Below are 18564 nucleotides of genomic sequence, written 5' to 3' on the forward strand. Positions count from 1 at the left end.
TTTAAATGAATTTCTGAAGGTCAGAAATGTCATCTCCAAAAAATGTTAAGGGGTTTGTAAAAATTAATCACTTTATTCAATATTGTAGTTGTAGAAATGAAGTATATTTTCTTTAAGAAATGAAAAAAGAAGAAGAAAATGCCACTTAATATCATTGGTATGCCAGTATAGGCCAGCAGGAAAAAATACTGATAAGCTTGTCTCTTTGATACCAAGATGACATTCTAGTCCAAGCTATAATACGCTTCTTATGTTTTCACCAGATGTTTCTTTTCTGCTGCTTTTCATCCTTTTCCATATTTCATATCAGAGTACAGCCTTTAAAATTGCATTAACAGGAGCAAATTCAGTATCTACCGATTTCTTCTCAAAAGGCACTCTAACCCATCAGATAGCCTGGCAGCTTCATCCTCATGAATACTCTAGCCATGAAAAAACTCAGTAGGACACAGAGGAATCCAATGAATAGAAGGAGAAATCTATTGAGTTTGGGAATGTTGGGTGCATTGGATCGGTCCAGGATTATGAAACCTAAACCTCCCATTGTAAACAGGAAGCTGGATGCGAGTCCTTCCATAATATACTGTCCATTTACTCTGTAGGCCAAGAAAGCTACTGGTCTCTGATGCCCGTGTTCATCAGTCATGGAGCCGTCACTTGGAGGTTCAACAGTAACATCATCCTCCGGTGATGAGGAAGTAAGACACCACCACCAGGGCGTACACTGTCGTGGCCGATGGCATGTGCACCCAGGGCGGCTTCTTCAGCTTCAGGTTGGGGCATGCAAGCACTAAGAATGGGACTCAGTACAAACTCTCCATGTTGGCGGCTGCAGGGGAAACGCTCGGCCTCCAGCCCACAGGCCACCTGGAAACAGCATGTAAAATTATTGTATAACATTATATAAGTTTCAGGTGTACAACATTGCCATACAATGAAATCACATGGTATTTGTCTTTCTCCATCTGACTTATTTCACTTAACACAGTACCCTCAGGGTTCACCCATGTTGTTGCAAATGGCAAGATTTCATGTGACACAGAGACATGAAATACTGACACAGAGAGCAAATACTATTGGAAAAATGGCATGGATAGACTTGCTTAATGCACAGATGCCACAAACCTTCAATTTGTAAAAAATACAGTATATGTGAAGAGCAATAAAGCGAAATGCAATAAAATGAGGTATGCCTGTATATATATTCCACATCTTCTATGTCCATTCATCCATCAGTGAACACTTACATTGTTGTTTCCATATCTTGGCTATTGTAACTAATGCTGCAATGCACATAGGAGTGCATATATCTTTTTGAATTAGTGTTTTCATATTCTTTGAATATATACCCAGAAATGGAATAGCTGGATCATATGGTAGTTCTATTCTTATTCTTAATTTTTTGAGGAATCTTCATACTATTTTCCATAGTGGTTGCACCAATTTACATTCCCACCAACAGTACCCAAAGGTTCCCTTTTTTCCACATCCCTGCCAACACTTATTTCTTGTCTTTTTGACAATAGTCATTCTAACAGGTGTGAGGTGGTATCTCATTGCAGTTTTGAATTGAATTTCCCTAACAATTAGTGATGCTGAACATCTTTACATGTTTTCTTGGAAAAATGACTATTCAAATCCTCTGTCCATTTTTTTAAATTGATTTTTGTTGTTGTTGTTGAGTTGTGTGAGTTCTTTATATATTTTGGATATTAATGCCTTATTGGATATAACATTTGCAAATATATTCTCCCATTAAGTAGGTTGTCTTTTTGTTTCATTGATGATGGTTTCCTTTGCTTTTTAGTTTGATGTACTTCCACTTGTTTATTTTTTATTTTGTTCCCCTTGCTTTTGTAGTCAGAGCCACAAAGCATCACTAAGACCGATGTCAAGGAGACTATGTTTTCTTCTAGGAATTTTATAGTTTCAGGTTTTACATTCAAGTGTTTAAGCCATTTTGAGTTAGTTCTTGTGAATGGTGTAAAATAGTGGCCCAGTTTCATTCTTTTACATGTGGCTACCTGGTTTTCTCAACACCACTTATTGAAGAGACTGTCCTTTCCTACTGAATGTTCTTGGCTCTTTCGTTGTAAATTAATTGTCCGTAAATGTGTGCTTTTATTTCTGGGATCTCTATTCTGTTCCATTGATCTGTGTATCTGTTTTTATGCTAATACCATGCTGTTTTGGTTATTATAGCTTTGCAGTAAAGTTTGAAAACAGAATGTGCTGCTTCTAGCTTTGTTCTTTTTCTAGATTGCTTTGGTTATCTGGAATCTTTTGTGGTTTTATATACATTTTAGAATTATTTGTTCTAGTTCTATGAAAAACACCATGGAATTTTGATTAGGATTGCATTGAATTTGTAGTTTGCTTTAGATGGTATGAATATTTTTAACAATATTAATTTTTCCAATTTATTAGCATGGAATATCTTTTCGTTTATGTCTTCTTCAATTTCTTTCTTCAGGGTCTTACAGTTTTTAGTATACAGATATTTCACCTCATTGATTAAATTTATTTCTAAGTATTTTATTCTTTTTGGTGCAACTGTAAATGGGATTGTTTTATTAATTTCTCTTACTTATAGTTTATTATTAGTGTATAGAAATGCCACAGATCTGTAGATTGATTTTGTATCCAGCAAATTTATTGAATTTGTTTCTTGGTTCTAGCAGTTTTTTTGTAGAGTCTTTAGTGTTTTCTATATATAGTATCATGTCATCTGCAAATAGTAATGGTTTTACTGCTTCCCTCCCAGTTTGAATGGCTTTTATTTCTTTTTCTTGCTTATTTGCTCTGGCTAGGACTACCAATACTATGTGGACTTCCAATACTAGGCCTTCAAATTCTGTTTGTTTTTTAAAGTCATCTTAAATCACCTTAATTATATGCATATTAAAAATTACATAGTCAATGTCCTCCACAAGTAGATAACTATGTGTATCAGATAGGATTCTTTGGGCTGCAATTACAGAAGCCCTAACTTAACTAATGTAAACAGTAAGGAAATTTATTATCTCAAATAAGAGAAAATCCAGAAGTAGAGTAGGCTATGGATTTAACTGCTTTAGTGCTATTTAATGTCATCATGGACCTAGGCTCTTTCTGTTTTTCCATTATGCTACCAGTAGTATTGATTTCAAACTAAGGCTGGTTCCCTTTGTGATTTTAACTGTCTGGGCTTTATGTTTTCTTTTTCATGTCCAGCTATGGAGATACCAGTTTCTTTCCACTGCCTTGGAAAGAAAGAATAATATTGCTAGAAACTTCTAGCATTTTTCTTCTCATGTCTAACTGATAATAATTATACTACATACTCATTCCTGAAACAATCATTTGCAAATCCAAGCTTAAATTTCTGAAACCACATTTCTATTACTAAATGGGAGAATGGGAGAGTAAATATTGAGTATCTATTATAAGAGTCACTAAAATTACTTTGGTAAATTGTTCTGGGGTTATCTGCTGTACTTTATTGCTTACAGTATAGTTTTTCATACTGTATCATTATTATTCAAAGCACAATATAGTACAAAGCATCTGTTATGGAGGCTTATTAGATATAAAATGTCTCTTTCATATTTTGAGTGGTTATAATAGTCTGCTTGAATAAATTTCAGATACATTGGAATCCAAAACTTAAAATGCTTTTTCCCTCCACTTCTGTCCTACGTCTGGAAGGAATCTTCAGGGAGGGAACAGAGTGTTAGTCCTTAACTGCTGGATGCAATGCCAAAATTCCATATGACAGAGATTGAATCAAACAATGGGGATAAAACACAAGATAGACTGTGGAAAGCATGAAGTTGTCAGAAGCTACAGAATATTCCCTTCTAGAATCTTCCATGGTAACTACTTTAAATTTCTTTTTAGTGTGTGTAGTCTCTGAGTCTGTGTTTTGAGGAGAGATATAGGCTTAAATGTGCATATATGTTTATATGTATGTATTGGGAGAGGGAGAGTTTTTGTTCCTTTACAATAGGATTAGTATAGAAAAGGATAGCCCATTGATTATTCAGAATGCTAGTCCTAAACCTAGCTGCACGGAGTAATAGGAAAACATATTCCAGTCATTACGCCGTAATAAACTTTGGAAAATACGTTGCTCTGGTAGTTAGGTGAGAAAACCAAATACTGTGTTTGTTGCTGAATGTAATGATTCTCTTATCTTTAGCTTCTGTGAATAATTTGGGGCTTTGGCTATTCCAGACTTTTGCTGTATCAAATATTGTGTGAAGGAAGAAACAAACTTAGGATTAATATTGTGTTTCTCAATTGGAGTAGGCTCAATTTGTTTATTTAATAAGTATTTATTGAAATACTCCAATAGGTCAGGCACTATGCTAGGGGCTGAGGACACACTGGTGAAGAAAGCAGACCTCGTTCTGCCTTCATGATTCTTATAATCCAGTAAAATATGATTGGAAGCTGGGATATCAGTTTGTTGGTGATATAGATTGCTGAATATAAAGAATGGAAGGAACCTCATAGTTATTCCAGTCCATACTCTAATGTGATAAAGGAAGGGAAGAGAGTCTAGACGTCTGAAGTTCTGTTACATGACTGAGGTCAAATCAAGTCATGGAAGATCCAGAAATATAACCAGTGTTTCAGCTCACTTAACTCCAGAGTTCTTTTGATGATACTCTAGTCCTTCATGTTGGTTAAGTGCTGGGCCAGGAACGCAGTGCAGTGCCTTGGAGAGTCACAGTCTGCGCCATCTTACCCTCAGAGCTCCACTTCGCTTGTAAATCAGGTCTCAAGTGTGGAGCAGACGTTCTCTGGACATCATCTCATTTTTAAACTCCAGAAAGGTACATTTGCATCACATTATCCTACAAAAATAAACATTTAGAATGCAAAGTAGCCAAGAGATGATGATGATTTTTTAAATAAATGAGCTAGCTTAATAGATAAGGCACATACCCCAACAGTACAGATGATACATCTTTGTAATCATGCTGCATTGTTTCAGCTGGCTGTGAGAGAACTGCCAAAGAAACTGGAAGAATTAGGTTTCATGAATCATTCATTAGGTTCAGTTTAACACTCATTATTTATAGTGCTTCAGGTTAGTCTGTGGTGCTGCCTATTTGCCTTAATAAGTATGGGAATAATGACTTGGCAGTGTATCTGTTTGCATTAGTGGATGTTATTGTTTACTGAAATAAAGCCCAAGGTATTTTCAGAAATATGCCTCTTTAAAAATAGTCCTGGCTGAAAAATATTGCATTTCATACCTTGGGGCTTAAAATTTTTTATTTGTATGAAATATTTTATCCTTTAATGGATATGATTAATACAAGGGAGCTGCATTCATATTTAGGGTATCATTGCTTATTGTTCGGCTAATACATGGTGGGATTGTATAAATCTTTCTAAGCCTACTTTATCTTGGAGTTTAAAAAAAGTATCTAAAGAGGCAAACTAGAACTAGTTAGACTGAAGTTGGTTTGTATACTATGATTCTGCTGTTTGAATTCCAATGATGGGTATTTATTTTAGGGAAAAAAGTTTACTTTGTAGGTTAAATCATAGCAATTATTTCACAAATTATTTGTTAGATTAAATTTATGTATATGTTGTGTTCAATGGGTAAAACATATCTGATCGGCCAATTCTGAAGAATGCAGTTTATTACATATAAGCATGAAAGGAGGTAATTTTTGCTTGTATTTTAGAGAGTTCCTTTAGACTCTTAATAATTGCATATTAAAGGAATAGAAAAGACTAGAAGAGAAGGAAAGGTATTTATATGGAAAAGTGAAAAATAATAAATCATATATAATACCCAGAAAATATTTCTAATAATTTCCTATACTATTAGATTGGTTGACCTTTTCAAAAAGCTATTTAAATAGCCATAGCTCTGTGCAGCAATGGTTGGGGGATTAGTCTGAATTTCCTTAGTCATGCAGTTTTCCCATCTCTTTCGAATGTAAAGCACTATGCTTCTCTTCAATCATACCTGCCATTTTTGCTCATCAAGCTATGATTAGACCATCGTACAGGCAACTGTATCTCAATTTGAATTGTGATCCAAAGCTGCTTTTTGAGACTTTGCCAACAGGTACTCCTGTAGCTCACTTCTATTTTGGAGAAAAATCACAGATTGGTTGCATAAAAAATTCATGATCTCTGACATCAGCTGGGCTCTCAATGCTATTGAGAAATCCTTCTATATTTCCCTAGTCACCTCTCTTCTATTCTCCACAGCAACTACATAAAATTTCCTTAGCGTCTTCAAACTTTAAACTTCTGTAACTCTTACTTATAACCCTATTTGCTTCTTATCAGAGAAAACTGAGAACATCAGATGCATGCTTCCTCATTCCCTGCCACTGACCAACAATTTGACCTCATACTGCCATCCTCTTATTTCCTTCCTATGAATTGAAAGATGCATCCTTTCTCCTATGTGAAGCTGGTCATCTCACTTAGCAAACACTGTCTTCTACCTCTATAGCTTGCATATCAATGATCTCTTCCTTCTTATATATTTTTAAACCTCTCTGGTTTAATACTGTAAACTTCTGTGTTAGTTCTGTATTAGTTATCTATTGTCACAGAACAATCTACCAGCTTAAAACCACATACATTATTATCACACAGTTATTGTGGGTCAGGAATTTGGGAGTGGCTAAACTCAGTGATTTTGGCTGTGAATTTCTCATGAGGTTGCAGTCAAAATGTTGGCCTCAGTTGACAGTCATCTGAAAACTCGATTGGGGCTGGAAAATCTATTCTTAGATGGCTCACTTACATAGCTATTGGCAGGAGGCCTCAGTTCCTTGCTAGCTGTGAGAAGGATCAGTGTTCCTTGCCACTGGACCTCTCCATAGGGCTGCTTGAGTGTCCTCAAAACACGACACCTGGCTTCTTCCAGAGCTAGTGATTCAAGAGAGCAAGGCAAAGTCACAATGTCTTTGATCATTTAGTTTTGGGAGTCACAAACCAGTATTTCCACACTCTCCTCTTACTTGCACAGATCTGTACTATTCCATGTGTGTGTGGAAGACCCTACATGAATATCAGGAGGCAGGGATTATTTGGGTCATCTTGGTGGCTGGCTACCATACCTTTCCAGAAGCATTTCAACATATTCAGTTTTCTCCTATTTAAAACAAACAAACAAATGAACAACAGCAACAACAAAAACCTAACCAAACAACTAGACAATCATATCCAATAAAACCTCCTTGTAATGTACAACTTCTTCTAATCTTGCTCTTTCTTTCCTGTTTATATTTGAAACTCTTGAAAAACTGTTGTCTGCATTTCCTGCTACTGTTCCCTCACTTGCATTCACTTTCAATCTCTTGCCAGATAGCATCCTTTCATTTCATTAAACTACTCTTGACAAGGTCCTGACTTCCTTGTTGCTGAACCCAATGGACATTTTTCAATTCTTTTTAATTTTACTTGACCTATCAGTAACATTTGACACTGTTGACCCATTGTCACATTCACTCCTTTCTGAAAAATCTCTCTTCCCCTAGTTGCTCTGATACATCACTCTCCCCATTTTTTTTATCCAGTTTCTCTGTCTTGCTCCTTCTCAGTCTCCTTTGACCAATCTTTACCATTCTTTAGGTAATCCTCTAGTTTTGTCATCCATCTTTTCTATTCTATAGAATCTTTTGGGTGCTATTCAGCACTGTCATGGCTTTAAGAATTACCTATATGTTGCTGACTCTCAAATCTATATTTCCAGGTTATAATTGTCTCTTAACTCAAACCTAATAACGACATTATCTCTATTTGTTTCTTATACAGTTATCTTACATTAAAATATCTCAAAACCTGATTCAAGGTCTTCCTTCCAAACTTTCTACCCCTATTATGTTTCCAGTCTCTGTGTGTGGTACCATTTTCCACCAGGTGGTGAATTTAGGAAGGTCAGCACCATTGTCACCTCTTTCCTCTCTCTTACCTCCATCATCTCATCAACTAGCATATTATGATGATTCTATTTTTTTTTTTTTTTTTGCAGCCCTGCATGACTTGCAGGATCTTAGTTCCCTGACTAGGGATTGACCCAGGCCCTGGCAGTGAAAGCTCCGCATCTGTGGGAAGACATTCGGGAACCTTTTTGAAACCTTGAAAGTGTTGAAGTATGTGGGCCAAGCGATGGGATTCAGAATGTCCTGCTTGAGCAGTGGAGGAGCTGAGGGTGCGGGGCGTGGAGACTAATATCACCCTGTTTGGTCCTGAAGGATGGCTGGTTAGCCAAAGACGGGTAAGATTCCTCAGAGGAGGAACAACCTAAGACAGGCACAGCCGCAGAGGGGCCAACAGGGGTGGTGCATAGAACCTTCCTTATATCACCGTGTTTGGCCCTAGAGGATGACTGGTTAGCCAGAGACGGGTAAGATTCCTCAAGGGAGGAACAACCTAAGACAGGCACAGTCGCAGAGGGGCCAACACGGGTGGGGCACAGACCCCCAATATCTGAGAGAGGTCTCCTGCCCCCAGGGCTGTTTTGCTCTCCACCCCCAGCTCAAATCCACACCTGCTCAACTCAGACCCAGGAAGTAAACAAAGATAATTGCCTCAATCATGTGAGGCCTTTGATTGTTTATGAGTGTAACCTGAGAATGTTAGCCCACGAACTCAATAAAAGCAGCCTGGGATGAGTCAGCAGGGCTCTTGATCCGAGAGGTCTTGAGCCCCCCGGTCCCACTTTTCTCTTCAGTCTGTGTCTGTGTCTTCTTCAAGCTTGCGGCACCCGTCACTCGCCTCGAGTCGCCGAGCTGGTCTCGGCACGCATCCTAACCACTGGATCACCAGGGAATTTCTGATGATTCTAATTTTTAAAATATCTCTTGGATATGTACAATTATCTCCATTCCCTCTGCCATTTCCATTGTTCAAGCCCTTATTACTTCCTCCTTGGATGACCACAAAAGCTTAAAAATTGTCATCCCAGTGTCTACTCATGCTCTCTTCTAATCTGTTCTCCACATTCTTCTTAAAGTTGCAAATCTTTTACGTCACTCCCCTGCTTAAAACTATTCTGTTCAATTTATCTGTTGAGAAATCCCACATTTTAACAATTATACCTTTATGTTTTAATATTTAAAACCTGATTAATTTTCTCTTTTGAAAAATTTTAGTTATCCCTAAATCTGTCAAAGTGGATACTTCTGTGGAAATAAAGCAGTGTACTAAATATTCAATTCATCCTTCCATTGCCACCCCTCAGGGGAAATATATCCATAGGGGACAATACTAGAAAAAAGAATATACTTTTTTTCTAACCTAAGCTTTGACTCGAAAGCTAATGGTGGGGACTACTCTGGTGGCGTAGTGGATAAGAATCCTCCTGCCAATGCAGGGGACACGGGTTCAAGCCCTGGTTAGGGAAGATCCCATGTGCTGCAGAGCAACTAAGCATGTGAGCCACAACTACTGAGCCTGCGCTCTACAACCTGTGAGCCACAACTATTGAGCCCACGTGCCACAACTGCTAAAGCCCGTGTGCCTAGAGCCTGTGCTCCACAACAAGAGAAGCCACTGCAACAAGAAGCCCACCCACTGCAACGAAGAGTAGCCCCCTCTCGCCACAACTAGAGAAAGCCCGCACGGGACAGCAAAGACCCAACGCAGCCAATAAATAAATTTAAATAAATAAATAAATAAATAAATAAAAATAGAGCCTTGCTGAATAGATATAAATAGTGCAACACTGTAGCACTTTAATTATAAAAAACAAAAACAAAAACAAAACCTAATAGTGTCCTTAGTACTGATGAGTTAGGTTAGTTCTAGAGGACTTTTTTTTCCTAGAATAGGCAGATCAAAGTACAGTCCTTTACCTTCAGGCTTACTGTGTGGTTCCAAATTGGCTTTCTAAGTGGGAAGAAGGCAATAAGGTATAGGTGGGAAGAGTACTTCTTCCCAAGCAAGTGAAATATTTGGGCTCTATTTCATGTCTCTAGCATCATGGAAGTTAGACACTGCCAAAAGATACCTAGTACTTACTGTAACCCAAAGGTTACTTTGGAATTTGATCCAAATCCAATCCAGAGCAAGATTCTTCCTCCTTAGGGACATAGTGAGTGGGTACTCACTTGTACTTTAGAATGTACAGTTTTCTGTTTATTTTACTACTTTTCTGTGAAGACACTAGCTTTGGATTTGTGCATACACTGAATTAAACTTTTTTTGTGTGTGAAACTTCATGTAGAGGATGCTGATTATTGAAGAGGACAATATCCTTAACAATATGTTTACTGAAAGTGCAGGAGTGAATTTCTTGTGTCTGTTTCTAGCTTTTAAAAAAGCCAGAGGGTTAACACAAAGAGCAACTCAATAGAGGTGATTCTAGGACATTGCTTTACATAACTCCACAGGTTGCTATTCAAATAAACTATAAAGTGTGTGTGAGGAGAGTGCGGGGAGGGAGTGTGCCTTTCACACAGAATTCTAAATGCATAGTACCCCTGGAGTTTTCACATGCAGTCACCTCAGGTGAATCTTTGAAGCACTAAAGCAGTATGGTCCAAATATGTAGACTTTTGGTGGTTCAACTTGATTCCTCTTATGTTTTTATAGTAATATGAAATGTTTTCCTCTTAGATTTTATAGTTTAGAGCATGTAAAGGAAGAAGTAGATTTCTTGCTCCTAGGGCTATTTGTCTTACATTCTCTTGGCTAAGTTTCTAAAGAAAGGGGACAACAGACAATTTGAAGTTGTATTTTTTGACAAGGGCATACAGTGCTAGTGCTTTCTATTAAATATTGAAGGCAGGACCACATAGCATGAAAACAGACAAGAAGGTGACATAGTTAACCTTCTATTTTGAAAGTTCAGGAGCCTCATCAGTGCCCTGGCTTGAATGGAAGGCTGGACCATTTTCTTTCTTTCTTTCTTTTTTTCTTTTTTAAAATAAATTTATTTATTTACTTATTTATTGGCAGCATTGGCTTTCTCTAGCTGTGGTGAGCGGCGGCTACTCTTCATTGTGGTGCGCAGGCTTCTCATTGTGGTGGCCTCTCTTGTTGTGGAGCACGGGCTCTGGGCAGGTGGGCTTCAGTAGCTGTGGCGCATGGGCTTAGTAGCTTCTCGGCATGTGGGATCCTCCTGGACCAGGTCTTGAACTCGTGTCCTCTGCATTGGCAGGCAGATCCTTAACCACTGTACCACCAGAGAAATCCCTGGACCATTTTCATAATCATTCATTAATTCACTCAACACGTATTTATTCATTAACATTATATGTGTTGTAAAGAACACAACGAATATGCCCCTTATCCTCATGGAGTTGTTAATTTAGTAGGTGCTAGCGGCAAGTAAATTGCCAATTAATGAAGTGTGAAAAATGCAGTTCTGGTAAGGTTTCTCTTCCAGGATGCTGACTTCTCATTGTATCCTCACGTGGCAGAGAGCAGAGAAGGGGAGCCAGCTCTCTCATAACTCTTTTAAGAGCACTAATCCCTTTCATGAGGGTGCCACTCTTATGATCTCACCTAATTCTGATGACCTTGCAAATGTCCCCAACTCCTAATATCATTATATTGGGGAGTAGGCTTTCAACACATGAATTCTGGGAAGACACAGATATTCAGCTCATAACATGTACTCTAGATATGAGATAGAGTGGAGGAAGGTACTAGACCTAGACTTGGAGGGCTGGTAGCATGGAAGACTTCCTAGAGGATGTGGCATTCAAGCAGACATGTGAAGGATGATTAGGAATTAGTAAAACAAAGAAGAAATGGAAAATGCTCTCGGCAGAGGAATAAGGAAGAGATATTGAGTCAATTCCACTGAAACAAAAAGCAGAAGAATTTGTTAAGCATTGAGGGTGAGCTAGTGGAAAAGTCCTGGGGGACATTCCAGTAGAAGTTGGTCACTGTGGTTGGACCATTTGTGTTTGCTAATTGGCACTTTTTGAAGTTAGGCTACCCTACCTTAGAGTCTGGGAGATAGGGGTACTGTCTTTCTTGATGATTACATTTCAAAGGGTGGCTCTCAGATCCTCGAGAAAGACATTCCTGGGTGATAAAACTGGCAAGAGGCTGGGAGAAGATAGCTCAAAGAGGCAGAGAAAAACATTTCAATTTCAAGTATCCTAAAGCAAATACTCTTAAGAAAAAGAGAGGTCAGGGGCCTAAATTCAGGAAGAAACCCAAGATTTAGTCAAGCTAAAAGGAATGTTAAGACTGTCTTGGTCACATAAAAATAAAGTTAGGCTTTAACTGGGGTAATTTTCAGACTAAGTTTTCAATCTTTAAAGAGCTGGAGTTATTAAATTTCTATAGAAAATTATTTGTATTTTAAGGAAGAGGATTTCAAACCTCTCTTAGTGAGCTTAAGTGGAATATTCCCTTTTATTTTAATGGTAATATGAAATTGTCTTCTATTTTAGGAGCTACTGTTTTTAGACTGTATGGAAAGTTTTTCTCCCTTCATCTTCCATATAGCTCCAAAGATAATTTTTCTAAATGAGAAATTTGATGTTACAGGGTTTCCTTATGATCCTTTCTCTTCAGTTTCAGGATAAAATCCAAACTCCAGCATGACATACAAGATTTTTTTTTTTTTACATAAATCCTACTTAGTTTTCCAGCCTTTACTTTCATCTTTTACAGTTTCTATAGCCCTTTAGTTTTCAAAGATCCATGCAGTCTCCTCAGCCTAAATTGCCTCATCTCCTCCTTTGTTAAGACAACTCTTTCTTTTCTTTCATCTGGCATGACGGAAATCTGCCTTGGCACCTGTCAAGCTGTATTAATTTTCTTTCTCCTGGACTAGACTCTGAGCTCCTTGAAGGCAGGGAAGTTATTTCATCTTTTTCCCCAGTTAAGTAGAGTACCTGACACTAATATAAACCTTTGTTGTACAAATGAATGAATGAAGGTGGACAATTAATGCCTTTATGAGCGTGACAGCTGTTACATAACTTATTGTTAATAGAATAAAGGAATTTTCCTGCTATTTACTGATAACTTTGTAACTTTGTTCTTGCTACTCAACTAAAGAAAAGAAGACATAATGGCACTTAAATACCCATAGTTAGTTAAATTAAAACATTATTCATCATTTTTCTGGAGATAGCATCTGGTTGAAAATGGGTTAAGGAAGTAAATATATTGGTAAATCACTGTGTCTAATTTTGGTAAAAGAGTGAAAAATGAGGTATCATTCATGAATTTCTTTTAATAGATAAGCTTTTCTGTGGATAGAAAAACTTTAGAAAGATTGGAGAGTGTCCAATTCAAATGAAGCAATGTTCAGTCTGTTTAATTAAAAAAACAGATGGATTATCTGGCCTGCTGACGGCTAGAAGCTTTATGAGAACGACACTTCTTTTTACTCAGAAGAAAATGGAAGAGAAAACTACTTCTTGAATAAGTTTTGTATTTTTATCAACCTCCTCAATGTCTGTTCTCAGCATGGTGCTGATATTTAAAAAACAAAAATAAATCAGAGAGTATTAAGGTTAAGTCCCCTAAAGTATGATAAAAATCTGCTTCGTTTCTCAGATGACGTAAAATCTTAAGTGTGCCATTTCAGAGCTCACTTCCAATTATATCTTGTATTTATGTGTGTATTTTCTTGTGTTTCATATATTGACATTATTTCAGAACAACTTGTCCATTTAGTTTGTATTCATGGCATTGGAGAGCCATTTTTTTCTCTGAAATTTTTGCTGTGTAAGAAAAAATTTATCTGTTGTTCTTTAAAGCCTTTACAAAATTCTTGTAGATTTCAGTAAGCATGCTATTTATTAGTTTATGAAAAAATATGTATTTTTGTAGGTATAGTTCTTGTTCACTTTGAGTTTATAAAGAAGAGAAATAGACTTTAGTCAAATAATCTTATAAGTGAATTTAAAATTACAGTCATGATCAGTGCCACAAAGGATATGTACATGATGTCCTGAAGGCACACATCTGAAGAATGAGTAGAAATTAGTTAGGCAAATGTGGAAATGGTGATGGGACTGGTGGGAGGTACTGAAAGAGAGTGTTCAAGGCTGAGGGAGCTTTACATGCAAAGGACCAGTGGTGGAGGGCATATGTAAGATGGAGCACAGAGAATCCATATCATGAGGGGACATGATGGAGATGATGCTCAGACCTGACCCTGTAGAACATTGAAGATCATGTTAAGGATATTGGTCTTAATCTTAAGAGAAAAGAAAAGTCACAATAGTATTTTAAGTAGGAAGGTTGACATGGTAAGGTCTGTATTTTGATGAGATCACTCTGGCTGCCAGTGGAGAATGAAAGAGGAGTCATCCTTCGAAGCTAGTGAGGAAGTTCTTATGAGGATATAGATAAGAGAGGGTGTGCAGTTGGACTAAGGTGGACAGGGCTGCCCTGTACAATTGTGTAGGTAATGCACTGCACAACAGCTCCTATCTTTACTTGCCCACAAAGTTTTACCGCTCAGAGGGGGTGCCAGTTGGTAATAGATGAGAAATGTGGATTAAGAGACAGGAAATATCAAGGATGACTCCTGAGTTATAAACTAAGCCACTAGATAGATGGTGATGTCATTCACCATATACACTTGGATTTGTGACTTTAATAATATTTTTCTATAAATTAATATATAAGGCTTTTTGCACTCTATACTCAAACTCTCTAATTCATTCATTTGGATTACAACACAACCTACCCATAGTAATGACACAGTGTTCCTGAGAATTGAAAATACTTTCATGTTTCAATGCCTTTGCTAATGCTATTTGTCCCTGGCTAGTTTAGAATATCTTTTCCCTCTTATTCTGACTGGAAAATCACTAATTAAATATTTTAAGGTTCTAACCAAAGAAGACCTAATATGTGCATTTTCTCACCACCTTTTCTGCCCAAAGAAAGATCGAACTTTCTTATGTCCTTTTTTAAAAAATAAATTTATTTATTTATTGGCTGCATTGGGTTTTCCTTGCTGCGTGCAGGCTTTCTCTAGTTGCAGTGAGTGGGGGCTACTCTTCGTTGTGGTGCACCGGTTTCTCATTGAGGTGGCTTCTCTTGTTGCATAGTGTGGGCTCTAGGTGTGTGGGCTTCAGTAGTTGCAGCACGTGGACTCAATAGTTGTGGCTCATGGGCTCTAAAGCACAGGCTCAGTAGTCATGGTGCACGGGCTTAGTGGCTCCGTGGCACGTGGACTCTTCCCGGACCAGGGCTCCGACTTGTGTCCCCTACGTTGGCAGGCAGATTCTTAACGTTCTCCCCAAACATCTTGTACATGCCTCTAATACTACTTAACCAATTACCATTTAGTGTCTTCCATTAAATCATGGACACCTTGAGAGAGCAATTGCCTCTTTCTTTCTCCCTTTCTTTCTCTCTCTCCTTCCTTCCTTCCTATTAGTTTCCTTTTTGTTTTTAATCACACTGTTTAAAAAGTCAAATAGTAAACCAAGGCTTGCCTCAAAAAAGAGCATACTCCCCTATCTTCTGGCTTCACAACCACTTTCATAGGCAACCATTTTCAATAATTTAACATTTTATTTAGATCATTTTATCCAAATAAGCTTATATTGTTACTTAATCTTTCAGTTTTAGTCATTATCTATTGATGCCCTCCTATGAAAGATAACTATTTAAATGAAGGATTTAGTATTTTAAAAATTACCCTACCCCTAGCACACATTCATTAGTGTGTACATATATTCTCATACACTTCTTTTCCCTCATCCTCTCCATAGAGCTATATTGTAATTTTGGTTAGTTCAAAATTTGGTGTTTATATTGCTATGACTTTGTATATGCTATTGAAAGATGAACCATGCAGTAGACACAAACACACAACTTTTTGTTTTCCTTGAGGTTAATAATTGCCTTTTTTGGTTTTGTTTTGTTTTCTTTGTACGTGTAAGTTTATCTTCTCTAAATATGTTCGAACATATCAGGTGTTCCATTTATTTCATCTTCTTAAGAAAATGTACACAAAGGGTTAAGAATGTACCCTATTTTCACATCTAACTGAAAGTTTGGCTGCTATAGAATTCTAGCAAATAATTTTAGGAAGTAATAAATAAATTATTGGAAATAATTTTGGGCATGGTGCCACTGACCTTTAGCTTCTAGTATGGCACTTGAGAAGCTTGACTCTTCTGATTTTTGATTTTTTAAATATGAAACTTCTTCTCTTGGGAGCCTCATAAAAGATGGGTCTGTAGTAATCAGAGAAGATCTTGTATTACATTTCAATACACAAAGAGTCATGGTGACATTCTGGAGAGAGTATATATTAGATAAACTTGGTTCAAATCCTGGCTCTGCTTATAACTGGTTGAGCAACAGCAGGTAGGACTCTTTGTGTCCCTGAGTCTCAGTTTCCTCAACTGAAAATGAGGGGAGTGATATCTACCATTTGGGGTTGAGTGAGGATTGGAGACAGTGAGACCTATAGTAGATATATTACCAATAATCATTCTTATGACTCTGTGTATTAAAGTAAAAAGGTAATCAGCAGCTGTTCCTGCAGGCAGTGACATTTTGCTGATTTTTGAATAGCTGCACAGAGATAAATCATGAACTTTCAACTGGACAAGAGTTTGTTTTTGCTTTCTAGCAAAGGTTTTTTATTTTTCTAAGGGGATTACTTCTCTAAAGTCCTTAGAGTTAAAATTTAAATACATTTGTACATTTTCCTGATTATAAAAGTAAAATATACCTGTTGTAAAATATTGAACCATATAGAAACAGAAGGAATTAGGAGCTCAGCTGTTAATTTATAGACTTATTCCTACTTAATATTGATACATAGGAAGAGAGAAGATGACTGGGGAGGTAAATATCATGAATAGGAGTTGTATATATGTCCTATGGATTAAAATACAGTTTGATTCTTGAAAAACACGAGTTTGAATTGTGTGGGTCCATTTATATGCTGATATTTTTCCAATAACAAATACTACAGTACTACACAATCTGTGGTTGGTCGAACCCACAGAGAACTGGGGATACAGAAGAACAGTGTATACGGAGGACCTGCTATAAATTATAAACATTGGTGATTTGAAACTCAGGACTTAAATATAGTCAGGTAACAGAATATGTAATTAAAATAATAGACATACTAGGAAGAGGAAGAAGAATATTGCTGCAAGCAATTACGACTACATCCATGACAAAAATCCATGGAAAAAAAAGAAGAGAAGAGAAATAATATTATGGTAGAGTTTTACTGTTGATCTATCGCATTGCCAAATGGATGGTGTGTATGATCAGATCACAAAAACATCCGTAAAGGCAACCTATGGTAGTGATGGGCATCTTCAGCTATTAAAAATATTCTAAACCTTTTATAAACAAGGGACATTTGACATGTTCTTGACTGGCTTTACTAATAACTTTATCTAACTCAGTAAGAAATCTACTAGTGGTAACTTAATTCTGATCAACAAGGGAAAATTTCTGGTGATGAGCAAGGGAGGATATTTAACAAGCAACATCGTAGTCACTTCATATACACTATATTTTTATTCACTAATTCTCCCAGTAATTTTATGAGGTAGGTATTAGAATATTAGCTTTACTTTTCAAATGACAAAATTGCTGCTCAGAGAAGTTATAGAACCGGTCTTCATGGTCAGGTTATGATATGAATAAAAGATGAGATTATAATCCAGATCTTTCTCCCTCTAAGCCAATTGTCTGTGGCTGCATGACTGCAGAGTTAATGATAACCAGTGAGAGGAAGACTGGGCATGATAAATAGCCTAGATTGTAGGAAGTCAGACTTGCAAGTTGAGAGGAAAAAATAGGCATAATTACATGGCATAAGTCCCTGAAAGAGAAATGAGCTAAAGGTTTAGAATATGATTAAGGAGACAATTCTTGACACATGATTACAGATGAGGAAGAAGGACCCAAAGAAATCAGCATTGATACACTGAGGATTCTCTAATGAGCTCAGATTTTAAAAGCCATGAACAAAAGAAAAAGAAGAGCACGTGACTGAGGATGACTATGAGACTGTCTCAGACTTTTAAGAATAGAATTGGAAGGACTGTATCTTCAGATAAGTTGAGTCTTGTAAAAAAATATGATGAGGCAAAAAAAAAAGCTTTTTAGAAACTTAAAGTGTAAGAAAGTCAAAGAAGTGTCATGTCTTTCCCAAGGACTGGGATACGTGATGGGTGAAAAAGAGAAAGAATTCACAAATCCAATTTTGCTTCTGTCTTCTCTGTGAGGAAAATGATGTTATAACTGGTAAGGATAGAACAAAAATTTGAAGGAGGAATCTAAAAACCTAAGAAAGTGAAGAGATTGTAAGAGGATGCCTACTTGCCTTCAAGTGAATTCAGTCTGCAAAATAAACTTGAGAGGACTAAGAACTAAATTGTTGTTGGTGTCTTGATATCTTTATTTTAAAAAATTTTTTATTGGAGTATAGTTGAGTTACAATGTTGTGTTATTTCAGGTGTACAGCAAAGTGAATCAATTATACATATATCCACTCCTATTAGATTATTTTCCCATATAGGCCATTACAGAGTTTTGAATAGAGTTTTTTGTGCTATACAGTAGGTTCCTTTTTTTTAAAATAAATTTATTTATTTATTTTATTGGCTGTGTTGGGTCTCCTTT

At 36.9% G+C, this 18564-nt stretch overlaps 1 pseudogene; it reads right to left on the minus strand.

Annotated features, from left to right (window-relative positions):
* Positions 1–379: 379 nt before the first annotated feature.
* LOC130846213 (oligosaccharyltransferase complex subunit OSTC-like) lies at positions 380–827 on the minus strand (annotated as a pseudogene).
* Between the last annotated feature and the right edge of the window lie 17737 nt (positions 828–18564).

This window comes from Hippopotamus amphibius, chromosome 2, assembly GCF_030028045.1.
Source record: "Hippopotamus amphibius kiboko isolate mHipAmp2 chromosome 2, mHipAmp2.hap2, whole genome shotgun sequence".
Taxonomy (NCBI): domain Eukaryota; kingdom Metazoa; phylum Chordata; class Mammalia; order Artiodactyla; family Hippopotamidae; genus Hippopotamus; species Hippopotamus amphibius.